This window comes from Euprymna scolopes, chromosome 7 (genome assembly GCF_053919585.1).
Source record: "Euprymna scolopes isolate OS-2025 chromosome 7, ASM5391958v1, whole genome shotgun sequence".
NCBI lineage: Eukaryota > Metazoa > Mollusca > Cephalopoda > Sepiida > Sepiolidae > Euprymna > Euprymna scolopes.
Genome location: NC_136488.1, coordinates 59,514,176 through 59,530,687, shown reverse-complemented (window position 1 = coordinate 59,530,687; position 16,512 = coordinate 59,514,176). Strand labels below are relative to the sequence as shown.

The 16,512-nt window shown below is 32.0% G+C and overlaps 1 protein-coding gene across 7 annotated transcripts in view; it reads right to left on the bottom strand.

Annotated features, from left to right (window-relative positions):
* Positions 1 to 16,512, bottom strand: part of LOC145279748 (heparan sulfate glucosamine 3-O-sulfotransferase 5-like) — a 699,453-nt gene that overhangs the window by 116,506 nt on the left and 566,435 nt on the right. For all 7 annotated transcript variants that reach the window (XR_013868442.1, XM_080131049.1, XM_080131050.1 and 4 more), the window contains one exon: positions 10,331 to 10,377. The gene's annotated coding sequence lies outside the window, so the exon portion shown is untranslated. The remainder of the gene's footprint in view (positions 1 to 10,330; positions 10,378 to 16,512) is intronic.

The window sequence follows — 16,512 nt, the reverse complement described above, 5'->3', positions numbered from 1 at the left end:
GAAAATTAAATTCTATATTTCTGGACGAATACTCAACATAATCAAATCCTTCCTACACAAAAAATAAATAAATAAAAAAAAATACAAGCTGTCATCAATGGCTGTACGTCTAAACACGATATTAATGTAGGTGTGCCTCGAGGATCTATCCTTGAATATTTATTATTCCTATTATTAAATCACCCCCCCCCTGATAATATTGGGTCTCAGATGCATATATTTGCTGAGTACATCACGCTCTATAATACACATGAGGGGAAAGCGAATATAAACATACCCAAGGCAATCGCAGAAACCCTAAAAAATGTCAGTAGTGGAATTAGGCAATAAATATGTGGTCATATTTAATACTGCTAGGACTAAGCTTCTTTCCTTTAACAACTACAAAAACTTTCTGAACAAACGATTGCCATGACAAATAACATCCTACCTCAGAGCCCATCTATCAAACTCCTTGGCCTAACATTCGCAGACGATATGAATTGAAACAAATACATTGAGGATATTGCTAAGGCTGCTGTGAAGAATGTGGGCTCCTTCTACCACCTTAAAAAATAGTCACATTAGAAAGCCACCATTCGTCCATACATGAAGTATTTTTGTCACATTTGGGCTAGTGCATCTACCCCTAGTCTCTTGGAGAAGTCCTCCCCCCAAATTGTTTCAACTCTAATAGGTCCCACACTGTCAGCCTATCTCCAACCTCTGTCCCATCACCGCAATGTCCTATCCCTGCACCTATTTTACAAGTACTTTAATGGAATGTACTCTGGCAGAATCAAAACATTTTACCCCATCTACATACATACTCCCGACTAACTTGACAAGCAGTAAAATCCCTTCACCATTCAGATCTCTAGATGTCGGAAAGCCTTCTACTGTAATAGTTTCTTCCCTCAGACTGCTGGACTTTGGAATTCTCTCCCTGTTTCCTGTAGAAGTTTAAGCGTAATGTGAAAAGATCTCGCTGCTCAACTCCCCACAGTCCTCTGTTAGACATGATTCCAAATAGTCGTCCCGCATGTTCCAAGCGGCAATATGCATTGTTTGGCGTGTAACAGAGTGAAAAATAAAATTCATAATTGTTTTATACAAGGAAAATGGCATCAACTAAAATGGCATCAACTAAAATGATTATTGTGTTAAATTTCAAAATAATTGGATCTTGAGAATTCAAGACGATCTAGTGCTCGCAATTTTGGAAATATCATCTATCATAAAATGGATGCACGAAGATGATTTAAGCTTCAGTTTGATATCAAGATTGCCATAATTGATAAAAGTTTGCTATCTTACGTTGCATTAGAAAACAATTTTTATGTATACTTGGGGAAACTATGCACACATATATCAGTAATCAAACTAACACAATTAAACAACGTAACAGTTTCTACAATTTATGTCTTTCAATCAGCCAACTAATATAAAAAAAGACAGAACTTGAATTTAAATCCAGCAAAACCGATACAATAAATAAAATCAAACAAATACAAACACTCATTCCATTTCATAAACACATCACAAATTTTGAATTCTTACAACTATGGCTTGTGCGAAAAAACCCCAACAAAACTACGATTTTCACGTAAAATCACAATGTAATACGATTTTCATTCACTCGAACAGCACCAGATTTTCTTCCTGGTAACTATGAGGGTTAAGTGTAGTGACGAAAAACGGCTAACCCACGAATTAAAGGTATTGCCACACAGACTTAAGGTCGTGCACGTTTTGTGCACTCTTGGTATCATAGCAGTAGTTCCAGCAACAAGTGTATGGTTACATTTTGAAGGCTTCATCACGAGATGAAGACAAAAGTGTAGCCACGGGAACTTAGGGTTAGCTCTTGCGTTTAGGATGTGGGGACAGCCTGGTTACATTAATTAGTCCTGTGAAGCAGGATTGTCACAAAACACTTCTCGTTGGGCTACAACACCACATTAAAAAGAAAATCTTACAACTGTGTCGTTTGAATGAAAAAAAAACGCATTATACATTTTGAATTCTAACGGATATGATTCTTTCGAAAAAAAGATTTAAAAATTCTTTTCACATCACGAACTCATCAAATATTTTCAAATATTGTGCTTTTTTGAACAAGGGGGAATCACCACTTATCAAGGCCTGAAAGCCACTCGAGGATAAGGATTAATAGGTGGACAGTAGTCATCGGGGCAACAATCGTTAGTAATCGTTGGTAATGGGAATTTGGTATAATTTGATTACTTAAATGGTAGCTCAGCGGGAACTTGTTTACCTTAGATTTGAAGGACCATATTGTAGCCAGCTAGAAAGCAGGCCAGCAGAATACAGTTCCACGGGTGGGCAGTTCTAGAACAAAAACGCTTTGTTCATGGAATTCACGTTCAGATTTAGGCACAAATAGAGAGTGAGAGAAATTTGATAGTCATCGTAGCTAGACGATCAAACCAATCATACCGAGTAAAGTGAAGACGAAACTTTGATAAATATATAACTTGTTTTGAGTTTTCCTTTCTCATTTTTTCTATCACGTTTGAATACCATTTCCATAAGTCTTTCATCATTAGGGCTGGGACAAGAGCATATTCTTTTCATGGTTTTGACTCTCGAGTGTGTATCCGTTGATATATGCTTTTATAAAGAGGGATGTAGTTATCTATTGATTAACTGTGTCTAACTGTGTCGGATATATACTCGAGAGTCAAAACAATAAGAATATTCTGTTGTCTTGTCCTATTCATCAGACGTGCACACACACACATGATATTTATTCATTTAAACAGCAAATTCTTATTGAAACGATGGGATTTTCTCTTCGTTATTTTTTTTTAATTATTGTCTCAACTCGGAAAGCAAGGTTTTGGGTCTCTGGTGGTGATTTATGAAATATAGACCAGAGAGTTCTTTTTTCTGTGCTCTCAAATGCTTTTTATCTCTGCGATTGTCTTCAGATGTTTTTTTGTTTCTTAGTTTATTGTTTCAAGTGTTTTTATGATTTTGTTCAGTATTTTTGATGAAAAGCGAAATAGATTATCACTGGAGACTCTGGAATTTGCTCGTTGAGTTAAGATAATGATTAAATATGGTGTCTTTAATCAGACATGTGTCAAGCCAGTAATTTAATGACAAAATATGGGACGTAGTTTGAGATTAGAAAAAGTAAAAGTGGAATATATATATATATATATATATATATATATATATATATATATATATATATATAACGGAGTCGGTAAGGATAATAACTTTCTCTAAGAGTAGAAATGTAATTAACTCGAAAAACGAGCTTATCTTGCAATGCAAACACAAAAAAAGATTTAAATACATCCAATATGAGATTACTTATTTACTATTTACAATTTATACAATTCTCTTATTTGCAACAAAATTACGCCCTTAACATTTTTACTTTCCCTGATAATCTTTCTAAACACTTCACTGGCTTTAGGTACTTCCTTTCTGAATCCAATATTAACGGTCTTTCACTCCATCTAAATTTTTATTTAATCAGTTTGTTTGGCTAATTTGATTTACTTAATTGATTATTGCTAATATTTTTCATAGGTTTAGATTGCATATGTAGGCGCATATATATATATATATATATATATATATATATATATATATATATATGAGTGTATCTGTATGCCTATATTTATGTATCTGTGTAGATATATTTATATGTGCAATTATTCTTTTAAAATATATAATAATTTTAAATAATCTTTTTTTATGAATTTTTAAAAGTTCTTTTAAAATTCTTTTTGATTGATACATGTGCATTATATATATATATATATATATATATATATATATATATATATTACACTAGCAGTTCCGGTTCCGCCCGGCTTTGCTCAGGCCATATGTACTGTTCATAAGGTTATGTGCATATGTATATATTAAAAAGTGTGAATATGCAAAGTATTGCATTTCTGTGTAATAGTCTTCCTTAACTACTATAGAGAAAAGACAGACAGACATTTTCACTTTTATAGATATAGATAGATGGATTGATAGATTGGATGCAATATATAGTAATGATTTAAAAAGTATATAAAAAAAGACTCATGTGCCACCACCGAGAATCGAAACCAAAACGTTCAACTCACGATTTATTTTGCCTCTACCGTAAATGACTGGGTTATGAAAACATGTTTACTGCAAGGCTAAAAATTAAAACATGAACCAATATCAACTACGTTATGCATTCGTAATGGCGGCGTTTGACCGTCACCTGGCAAATTTCATTTTTTTTAATTTTCACACTTTTGCACCGATTTTTCCGGGCTAAAATCCAAATATAAAGTTTTGCGTGGATTCAAATACCTTATATATATGAAATTTCATGTCTGTAGACCAAAAACTCTAGGAGGTTGGTAGGCAAAATTTGTGCAACAAAAATATATACGTATACATAAATATATACGGAAACAATTTTGTGTTTACTGTAAACATTTTACGCAAATATTATGCAAGGATAAATCATGTAGAATATCTGCAGGAATATAATTACACGTAATAGTTAACTGAAGATGATCATCCTATAAGAAAACCGAAAAAACTAATAAGGAATTAATTAAAATGAATGTTTAAAAGAACATGCAAATTAGCCAGATCTTTTGCAGATGGATGCAATTGTACAACCCATATAAGAAAATTGTATTTTCTTTTCAAATAAGTAGAAAAGAGGGGGTTTGATATGAATATCAATACACCCAAAAGGAAAACGAATTTATAGGAGTACAGATATATTAAATTTATCCGAACGAAATTATATATATACATATATATATATATATATATATATATAATTTCGTTCGGATAAATTTTTAATGATAGTAATTTTTTTTAATAATTGATAACTTTGGTTTTGACTTATTTTAATATCAATATTTTATATTCCAATTCTTGAATTACAATCCCGAATAAATGAACCAGTCTCGAGAAATAGGCCATTCAAATAAGTTTATATTTTAACTTCGCCTGATAAGTTTTCCACCCACGCAGTGTGGATCTTTATCATAGATAAACCTTTCCTTATTAATCACAACTGTCTGTCATCTTGACATTTAGTTTCTCAACATTGATCTAAAACAACAAATTGAATGCGCCTGGTCTTACTTTTAGCAATTCCGTTCATTTTTATTCTGGCTTTAAGCCGCATACTGCTTTTTTTGTCGTGCATTTGGCCATGTATAATTTTTGACTAAAACTTTTCCCATAAAAAAAAAAAAACACCATCACCAAATGAAAAACCATATTACAGGTTGGATTTTATTTTCCAACCACAACGATTTATAATTTGATTTTTTTTCACATACCCTAATTTAACACTTTCACGGATTCTTGCTTACCCCATCATGATTGATGGATTTATTTGGATTCCATCTAAATATCCTTTCGCCTTTGCATTTTTACATTCTCAGAAACTTTTTCATTATCTTTAATGCAAGTACGATTTGCTTCATATATATGTCGCAGTTTCAATTTATGCACTAAACAACAAAATCATAGTTTGACTATAAATAATATTTTGCTAATATCTTTCCTCTGAAGAGTAAAAGTTTTTTTGAAACTCCGCGAGATAAAAAAAAATTCTAAATGTTCACTGCGTTTCCTTGTCAAATATTTTTTTTTGTAAATCTTAATTTACAGGGGTTTATTATTCTTATATTTTTTTTATTTATTAAAAATTGAATATTTTATTCAAATATTTATTAAATGTTTTTACGTGCATAAAAGTTATCCATGGACATGCATGTTTCTGGGTATCACCCGTCCTCAGCATGGCTAAACTTTAATAAGGTTTGAACATCGTAACAGCTCGATAAGTAGCCTGATGTTATACCTGATGTCGGACCACGGTATATCATCGAATGTTTAATACATAAAAATTGATAACAACAAAAAATACGTCCGAAATAAGGGCGACTTCAATATAAACAAAGGGCAGGTAACTTCTTCAAAACGCCCAGGGAGCCTAACAATTAAAATATTACAGAATCGCTAATAAAAAAAAAAAATTCAATCAAAAATAGATCTTATATTAGTGACCTGGCAACGCCACAGAGTACAACGAAGCAGTAAAACAGAAGCTGCCTGCTGGGACACTATATTTATATATATGTAGAAAAATTTGGCCATATTCTATTGGTTTGAAAATATAGGTTCTTTTTATACCAATTGTCACAAAATTTTAACTATAGAATAATATTATAATCTTCAAAACGCTTGCTAATTTTTATGTAGTCTCGTCAAGTAGAACCGAAGATATGAACATTTCAATATGGCTACGAGTACAAGTATATATATATATATATATATATATATATATATATATATATATATATATATATATATAATTGCCCCAAAAGATGGTAAGTTCCAAATCTCAGCGACTACTGATAAGAAGTTAACAAATGAAGGCTCATTGGAAAGGTAATGGTCTGAATTTTGTAGTGGGCTATGTGACATTTGCCCTTAAAGTCGCACATTAAAGGGGTTCATCCATCATCCAGACCCTATTTTTGGTACTTTTACAGCCATAAAATGTTTCAATCAATCATAGTAATTCTTTTTCCTAGTTTTGCATATGAATTACAAAATATCTGATATTTCCTCATATTGATGGAGGAGAGACTAAAACTTGCTGCAATAGTTTCAAATGATCTGAAATAACAGCAAGGGGGAGACTTGATTGCAAATATTTCTCATATGTCTTTGGTTTTCATACATAAAGTAAATTTCACAATATATAAGGAGTATTTGATACTGGAAATAATCATAATCGTACCCTATTTCCAAAAGAGGGGAGATATAGCATATGAGGAATATTTGGAATCATGTCTTCTCTTATTGCTATTTCAGATCATTTGAAACCATAGCAACAAGTTTTAGTCTCACTTCCATCAATGCCAGAGGTTTTGGGGAAATATATATATACAACGATAATATTAAAAATAAATATTAGTAATTATTTTACAATTATTAGCACATGTGTTTCGAATGGCCGTTCTCATCAGTGTTGGAGAGGATAATTACTGGCAAACTCAGCCAAAAAGTCATCCTCTACTCCGTAAGTTGGTATTCCATCTACAAGCTACCAGGAATCAGCACAAAGAGTAAAGGAAATTAAGTTCTATTGATACTGATTAAGTGAGTATAAGCAGTAAACAGTCAGATAGTATTCAACGACTGATGTTTAAATACCGCTTATCCCCTAAAGAAGGCTCAACGTTTTTCTTAAACGGGTCTTATATACATAATTAAACAAGTTCAAATACATTGATGAAATGTACTTAAAGCCTTATCTAATTTTTTTTTTCAAAACAGCTCAGTGCTAGGTAGAGCTTGATCATATTTATTATATAAACATTTCAAACTAGCCTGCGCAGTAGCTATTACGTTTTTGTGTCCCCATCATCTTCCTGTACTAACTAAACGCAAGCGTGCGGAAGCATAATTACATTTGTGTAGACCGTCAAACTACTTCCATACTCCCTCTTATTTGATAAAATCAAAAGCTTTAAAACCTTTAAACATTTTGGCCATGTCAAACGATAAACCACTGGCCTATCAAAGTTATGCGTTGAGAGTACCTTAGTTGGCGAAAGAGGCAGAGGAAAGCCAAGGAGAAGGTGAAGAGGAAATGTTTTTGATTGGACATCTCTCGACAGTTGGGCGTCTATTAACTAACTTGCCCTGGATCGGAAGTAATGAAGAAAAATAAGTCACGTGGGTTCACAATCCGCACCACTAAGCAGAAGATGCGACTCATGATGATAAGGCCGATTTTAAACGTTATAGTTGTTTTTATATAATTGATTTTAAGTCCCCGAAACACTGTTTCATGGTAAATGAAACACTATTTAGGACCAGTTTTGATTCTTGAAAGCAAACCAATAAATTGATTGCAAGAGATTACTTACCAGCAAAATAATTGATTCTTATACTTGTTTAAAGTTTATATATAAGATTTTTTAGACTTGAGCTTATAATGAAAATTTTAAGTAAAGAAAATGCAGAGAAGTTTTTATGACGTAATAGCTAGGGTAACAGAATATTCTTTTTATTGTTTTGACTCTCGAGTGTGTATCCATTGATATCTTATATGCTTTTTTTTACACATGCATCACCACATTATCAAGGCCAAGAGGCCACTCGAGGATAAGGGTTAAAGAGTGTACAGTAGAAATTGAACAATAAGGTAATCAATTCGGTAAATTTGTTAACTTATATGGAACGGCTCATCAAGAACTTGTTTACGTTAGACTTGAAGACAACCATATTGTAGTCAGCCGGAAAGCAGGAAAACGGAAGACAATTCCACAGGCGTGCAGTTCTAAGAGAGAAGCTTTGTTCATGGAATTTACGTTTAGGTTTAGGCACAGATAAAGAGTGGGGGAATTATTGATAGTGTTTTCAGCTAGACGAGTGTTTCTTGTGAAGATTTGGCGAGGGGGGACCATAGACTGAAGCTCAGTTGAACACTTTCCATGAAAATAACAATACATCAGAGACAAACTCGCAACATCTCTTCTGTGAGATAGAGGTTGCAGGGAAGAGAAAAGGACTACTCCTACGAGGTTACGAAGTCTATTTTGAACTCTATCAAGGCAGGACAAGTCCTTTCTAACAGCTCCTGTCTAGATGTGGCAACATTATTATATAGTGATGGAGTTCTCGGTTTATTAACTATGTCGGATATATACCTGAGTGTCAAAACAAAAGCAAGAATATTCTGTTTTATAGCCCTAGTAATAACCGTCACAGAATGAACATAGCATATCCCAACAATCACGTTATTTGATCAAGTATATTTTTATTAAAAAAAAAATATGACGTGCTCGATGCAAGAAAAACCAGTTATATTTGATAGGATTAAAAATTCATCACTGGTTACCCCCTCCATTCCTTAGCCTCTCTAGAAGCAAAGACTTATCAATGGCTGCTAAAAATACTTAATCGGTAAAAACTGTAAAGTTTTATTATCTAAAAAAAAAAAAAAAAAAAAAACCAACATACTCAATGAATTTTCGTGACTTTTTTATAATATAAGATCTTCATGGCATGACAAGCGGGTACACTATAAAGGTTTTTCTTTATTTTTGTTTTCCTAAATAATGCAACTCTAAATAAGCACCAAATAATTTCCCAACGAAGGACTTAATTTTTCTTTTTATATATTTTTAAAAGTTGACAGACTTCCAACACTCACTCATGTATTCAAAAGTAATCACAAAAATATATGTAAAAATACTAAACAAAATCATAAACAAGCAAAAATAAAAACAGAGTCGTAATAAATACGTTATGGAACTAATGTCGCAATGCGTGCAGTCCTGCAAAGTAAACAGCGCTTGGGAAAATACTCGACTGATAATACATCCATTTTCAATGTGTTTAAAAATGTTAAGTTGGGCATCACACAATTTACTTAATGTTTATTTTATGAAATTTTTTTTTCAAAGAATGCCAGAAATGCAGATTTTCTCAAAGATAGATGTCACAAAAACGTGACCAAAAAACTAAAAAATTTTTAGGAAGTAGATCGAGTGGAAATCCTTATGCGAATCATTAAAAAAATAATTGTTGTAAATCATTTTTTAAAATAATTGTTGTAAATCATTTTTTAAAATAATTGTTGTAAATCATTTTTTTTAAATAATTGTTGTAAATCATTTTTAAAAAAATAATTGTTGTAAATCATTTTTTTTAAATAATTGTTGTAAATCATTTTTTTTTAAATAATTGTTGTAAATCATTTTTTTTAAATAATTGTTGTAAATCATTTTTAAAAAATAATTGTTGTAAATCATTTTTTTTAAAATAATTGTTGTAAATCATTTTTTTTTAAATAATTGTTGTAAATCATTTTTAAAAAATAATTGTTGTAAATCATTTTTTTAAATAATTGTTGTAAATCATTTTTTAAAAATAATTGTTGTAAATCATTTTTTTAAAAATAATTGCTGTAAATCGTTTTTAAAAAAACAATCGTGGTAAATCATTTTTTAAAAAAACAATTGTGATAAATCATTTAAAAATAATTGTTGTAAATCATTTTAAAAAAATAATTGTAGTGAATCATTTAAAAAAATAATTGTTGTAAATCATTTTTAAATATAATTGTTTGTAAATCATTTTGAAATATAATTGTTTGTAAATCATTTTTAAAAAATAATTGTTTGTAAATTCTTTAAAACATAATTGTAAATCATTTCAAAACTAATAATTGTTTGTAAATAATTTTAAAAGTAACAATCGTTTGTAAATCGTTTTAAAAGTAATAATTGTGTTGGAAATTTCCTTTCAAAAGAAAATAGAAAATATAAATATTACTCACCACATATTTACAGTTTTAGTAAAATCCAAAAATCAACTGAGAAGTTTCTAGAAAAAAAAATTAAAACACAATTATGAAAAAATATTGTCACAATGAAAATTCGATTAAACTGAAATTAATAAACAAAAAAGGATTTATGAAATATAAAACTATATTTCAGAATATTTCGATTAAGGATTGATGATTGTATTTTATTCAGACTGCTGTTCTCATCTTAGAAGTTACTTTTACAACATTGAAACTCCTATCAAATTTGGGAATCTGTGCAAACTTTGGACCAAGTTCTTCGTGCAAGGACTCGTGGTAGAATAGATAAACATGCTAGGTGATAATCAGCCCTCCGGAAATATGATCCATACTGAGGATTGAACCAAGTATACAATTACGAATTACTTAAAATCATTACCGACGGGACGAGAGCATGTTACTCGCAGTGGTTTAAATAAAGAGTTCCGTTCAAATTCCGAACGGATTCCAAAGTTAAACATAAGGATACCAGAGTTCAAGAAGACGCACTTGAAGGTCGAAAGTTACATCGGTCGAAACGTTGTGAGAATAACATTCAAGATTAGAACAGTAATCAAAATAATACATCAGTCCATAGTTTAGAATATACGGATTGTATATGCTAAATGAAAATACATATTATATAAAATATAATATGTCTTAAATACACATGGACATACAAACATACATTATATATCATCTTATCTATAATATAAATCTCACCTGTCCGTTTAAATGTATGTATGTATGTATGTATACCTAAAACTTTCGACAAAGGCGACGGATTTTCACAAAATCGGTATCAACTGGGTACTTTCTACAGAGAGAGGTCGCTTTTTTCGCCGATATTTTCGAAAGTCATCCCCTCTTTTCGATTGACTAGCCTTAATTTAAACCTTTGCCACTTCCGGTTTGGCAATGGACGCAACGGTAAAGACGTCACGTTTTTTTTCACGTTCTTTTCCTCGTTTGCGGTACGGGTTCGAGCCTGCCTGCCTGCCTGCTACCACTTTTTTATTTTTGCTCAACACACACCTCTGAACACCCAGGTTAGTCTATAATAAATAGCAATGTGTATTTATTTATTCATAAATAAGCATAAATAGTGTGATTAATTTGGGGGCTTGAAATTTAAAGTGACAACTATTTTCTTCAATGGCAGATTTGAAAACTATCGGTTATTTTGAGTTCAGCTTGGTTTGGCAATTCATTATGAGGAGACTGACACTTGAGCAGCATTTGCAAATTGCGCACATTTATTTCAATTTATTTGGCGATTTAACCTCATTAGATTATCTTCTTTAGAGTTATGTAAAGTCCCGTGCATACACTGATAAAATAGACGTAGTAGACCACATGGAAGACAAAATTTGATGCGTTATTCCCGTAATACAGCCTAATTTAATAGAGTTGTGAAAATTGGACGTCTAGATTACGCCGGATATGTGGGAACTGGTAAAATATACCTGTATTTTAATTATAAATGCCCCCAAACTGATTTTTGGAATATATCACATTTGTATAATAAAACGATTTTTCTGTGATTTATTTTAATTTAAAGTGCGCCGTCTCTAAAAACAACATACATATCAATAAATACATATAATATATATATGTCCCATCACACGAAAGTTAGTGAGTAAAAAAAAAACAACTTTTTAGTCTGAGGACGGAATCATTTCAAATGTCGAAAGCAAGCAAGTAAGCAAAGGATAAGATAATCCAACCGCATGAAATGAATATTTGCTCATTTTTCTTTAGGTCATTAAAAATCATAATTTTTACATGAAAAATTAAATTGTTGTCGTGATTCTACGAATTTACATGAGGATTAGTACTGATAAAAGAATAAATTTTCCGTTAGTTTTAATCGACGATTTACGCGTTTCGTTTTACTTCAATTGAAGTTCTCAGAAATCAAGGGACCCCTTCCTAACAGTTGATCTGTATTTGAGATCCATAAATATTCGAAAAATCACAAAAGTTTTCGTTAACCTCTCAAACACTGAGTTGGCATAATAATTTTCCTCTCCTTAATTGACCATTTAAATAAGTTACAATATACTTTTCTTGTGGTCTTACTGGATTCCAAGACAAGAATTCCCTTTGTCTGGTGGAGTATCAAGCTTTGTGCTTACTTGAGGTCACTTGGAGAAGGTGCACCATTCCTCATAAAAAATAATAATAATAAAAAAAAACTTGTATCGGATAGTCATACCGAGGATATGTTATTTGGGCCGTGAATACTATGTGATTTCGAATATTTAATCAGGGTTGTAGAAAAATGTATCCTTGTGTCAGATTTTCCTGACAAACCCGTGTACAGAGAGGCCTTAAATACTCGAGGATAGTGTTTAGTAGGTATTTAAGTTCTTTCCAATAGAAATTGAAATTCTTTCAAATAAGCATTCAAATATAATACACTTTTTTAGTCCGGACAAAAGCCGTAGCCTGTTTACTTAGAGTAAGTGCTTTATGCCGAACTGATAGTTTAATATGATTAAATTCATGCATATTTTTGCATTGAATACTAATTCGTATAAACCCCTAACCATGCATCGAACGGATACCATAATACCTATTGCTGCATGTTATAACAAATGTCCATACAACACTTCAGTCAGATCGGTCCAGTAGTTCTCGAGAAAAAGGTGAATTTCAAAAATGTTTCTATTAACTACTAGATACCTTTATGCTCATGAGTATCAATTTGATTTCAGATCTGCAACAGCATTCGAACCTGGCATGCTGAGTCGTCAGTTCGTGCTGAGAAGCATTTTACCTTTGTTAAAAGTCAAATCTATTTCAAATCATTTAAGTCTGAAAATAAACGAGTTATCAATTGTTAAAGTGTGTATATATTGTATGGAGCCATCTTGTATTTTGTCCAAACGTGAATAAAACAGATAAATGATAAGAGTAACAGACCTTTGCGTATTGTAAGAAAAGCTACTAAAGATCCCCCCTCCCTCGACAGTTAATTTATCTTTTGCCTATTTAAGGGAAATAAAACATAAAAAGCAGGCCACAATAAATAAACATAATAAATAAATAAAAATAATAAATAAAAATAATAAATAAATAACAGAGCTGATAAAAGGAAAACAAATCAATCATGTGTGAGTGACTTCTTTATTACACAGAAAGAAGGCTTCCATCTATTTTCTCTAATTTAGTTTCAAGGAAAGCAGAGATAAAGATTTGTTTTTATGGTTTATTTTCACAACATATAAACCTTCGAGTTATTTAGTTGCTTCTTTCTGATCACAACTGGTCTATCCTGAATTTTCTCCCACCACCCAACCTTGTGGCAGCCGTGTTGAATATCTACTGTCTGTAATATAGGGGGTGGGACTAACAGGCAATGTGTTGGACGGATTTTAGAAATTAACATTCAAACTAACCCATCTCGGACCAGGCTTTTTATTTATCCCTCTTTCTCTAAAGTCTTTCTTTATCAATTCATGTTTTCATTGGTTCCACTTCCTACCATCTGAGTCTGTTAACTAAACCGTTCAATGTTTACTGAGCCAAAAAATTATCATCCATTCTCTCTACGTTATTTTACTCATGAAGTCCCCTGTTCTGCAGGACAAGGTCCTGGATATGACCTTAAACTATATCCGATGATGAGACCCAAGCTTTTGGACTTTGGGGAGTGTGGAGCCACCCTTTAATTGCCATTGCTCCCAGGTCCACTCTGACCTGGAGTGGTAGTACCTGTTAGGGTCCCAACTATGGATTAAATAGAAAATTACTTGAGAAAAAAAAAATATATTCTATAAAAATTTTTTTCTTCAAAATCACTGGATTCGGCATTGAATAACCTGAAAAGGGTTGATATGCCGTAAAACAAAAACAACCAAACAACAAATCTGCAGAACAAATTATGCCCAATTACCAATACCCAACTAAAGATTACTATGCTGCTGTTCTAGTGACCATCGTACACTCGTCAGGGGTTATTCTCGAGTGGATTTCAGGCCTTGATAAGTATTAACTCTCTTGTAATAAAATAAATCCCTATATTGATTAGATTTAATCTTCCTTTGAGGTCATCATATCTAAGCTTATGTACGTATTTTATTTTTTATTACTATTTTTTTTGTTCTTTGAGATGAGGCTTCATGATTTGTTTATTCATTTTTTTGTGGACTGTTATCTTCATCTCTATAGTTGTCGTTGTTTCATCACGTTTTACTAAGGATACAGCTACAAGACCGAGCATTCCTATCCTGTCGCAGTTAATCACCTGAGGAAGGCCAGAGGATGAGCTGGCCAAAACGCGATGAAACAACAACAACAACAAGTATGAAGATGAGGATAACAGTCGCAAAAGAATGAGTGCATATCTAAATTTTATTTTAAAACTCGTATCACACATCCATTGTATCATTCTCTTCGTATCTCTCTGCGTATCAAGTTATCAAACTTCACTGATCAGCTTTTACCCTAATACATCATGTTGCATGCGCATGCCTGATAGACTCTGCTCTTGATATGCAGTGGTATTTGTGCTGAAAGCTCAAGTAGCCATTTGTAGGATTAAACTTTAAAGTATATGTCCAGTACGACTTGTAAGTTTGTATCAATAATAACTTCTTTTTCTATATAAATAAAACAGTAGATGCATGTATGTATGTGTGAAAATATTTAACTGATAAACTCTTAAACTACTGATCACATAACACCGCAATTAGCATGAAAATAGCAATCATACACCAAAGATGATTAATAACAAGTAAACTGATTGTTTAGATGGATAAATTACGCGTACAGAAATATGTTGGCAAGCTGAAATGCAAAATGTTCATTTCAATTTACCGACATATTTCTATTACTTTTGCGCATGTGCAAATTCATTCATAGCTTGAAATGGTTTAATTCAACGTATTTCTTATCAATCTGTTGATAGCTCAAATGGTAGATAACGCGACTAGAAGGCTAATGTTTTAGTTTCGATTCTAACTGGTAGCACCAAAGTCATTTTTTTCATCTTTTGAAATCAGTACTATATATTAGATTAGAGAATTAGCTCTGTAATAATAAATACGAAATCTGCATTAATTAAAATATATTTAAACGTATTTCATGACCGGGTAAAGCCGGGCGCTTCCCCTACACTAGTTTTAAATGAACTTGGTAACATTGAAAAGTTTTTGTATTACTTGAATATAATGTATTTGCATCTGGTTGATAGAATTTCATTCAGTCTTTTTTTTTTTTTTTTTTTTTTTTTTTTGCTATCTAATTTGTTACTTCTACTCTTTAAGGGTTCCATTCTATTCCGGTTGTAATAAAAGCCTTGGAAAAATTCCTGACAGTTCATTTATCTTTTGCTATTTGAGGATTCCCCCCTCAAAAAAAGTAAAAAACATAAAAAAGACCATAAAAAACGAACTAAAACAAATCGATCATGAAATGCTTATATTGTATGTAGTTGCATGTGTGATTGATTTTGTTATTGTGTCTGAATCTGTGATTGGATTTCTTATTGTGTGTGTATGATCGGGTTTTTGATTATGTCTGAGTGTAGGTGTGTGTGTGTGTTGGTTGGTTGTTTTTGTTTTACGACATATCAACCCTTTTCAGGTTATTTAATGTCGAATCCAGTGATTTTGAAGAAAAGTTTTTTAATAGAATATATATATATATTTTTTTTCAAGTCGGTTTATATTTAACCCATAGTTTGGAACCTAACAGGTACTACCACTCCAGGTCAGACTGGACCTAGGAGCAATGGCAATTAAAGGATGACCCCACACTCCCCAAAGCACGCAAGCGGGGCCTCACCATCGGATATAGTTTAAGGTCATATCCAGGACTTGTGTATCTATGTGTGGATGGCATAGTTTGATTGTGAACCTATGTGCTTCTGCCTGTTTTAAGATGTATCAACCATTTTTAAATTATTGAGTGCTGGAGCAATATATTGTATCCAATGAGTTGTACAGAAATCACTACTTTTTCTAATACCAACTGGATCGTGGGGTTCATACGCTTTACAAACGACATTAATGACAATGCGATCTGATAGTGAATAAGCCAATCACAGTCTGCAATCGGATTAATTATTTACCCTCAACTGAAACACATCGTCAAGATGTATGGGACTACTGCAAATTAGACTGCTCTTGTAAGCATGGTTTCTAAGTAGATAGTTGAGCAGTGAAATA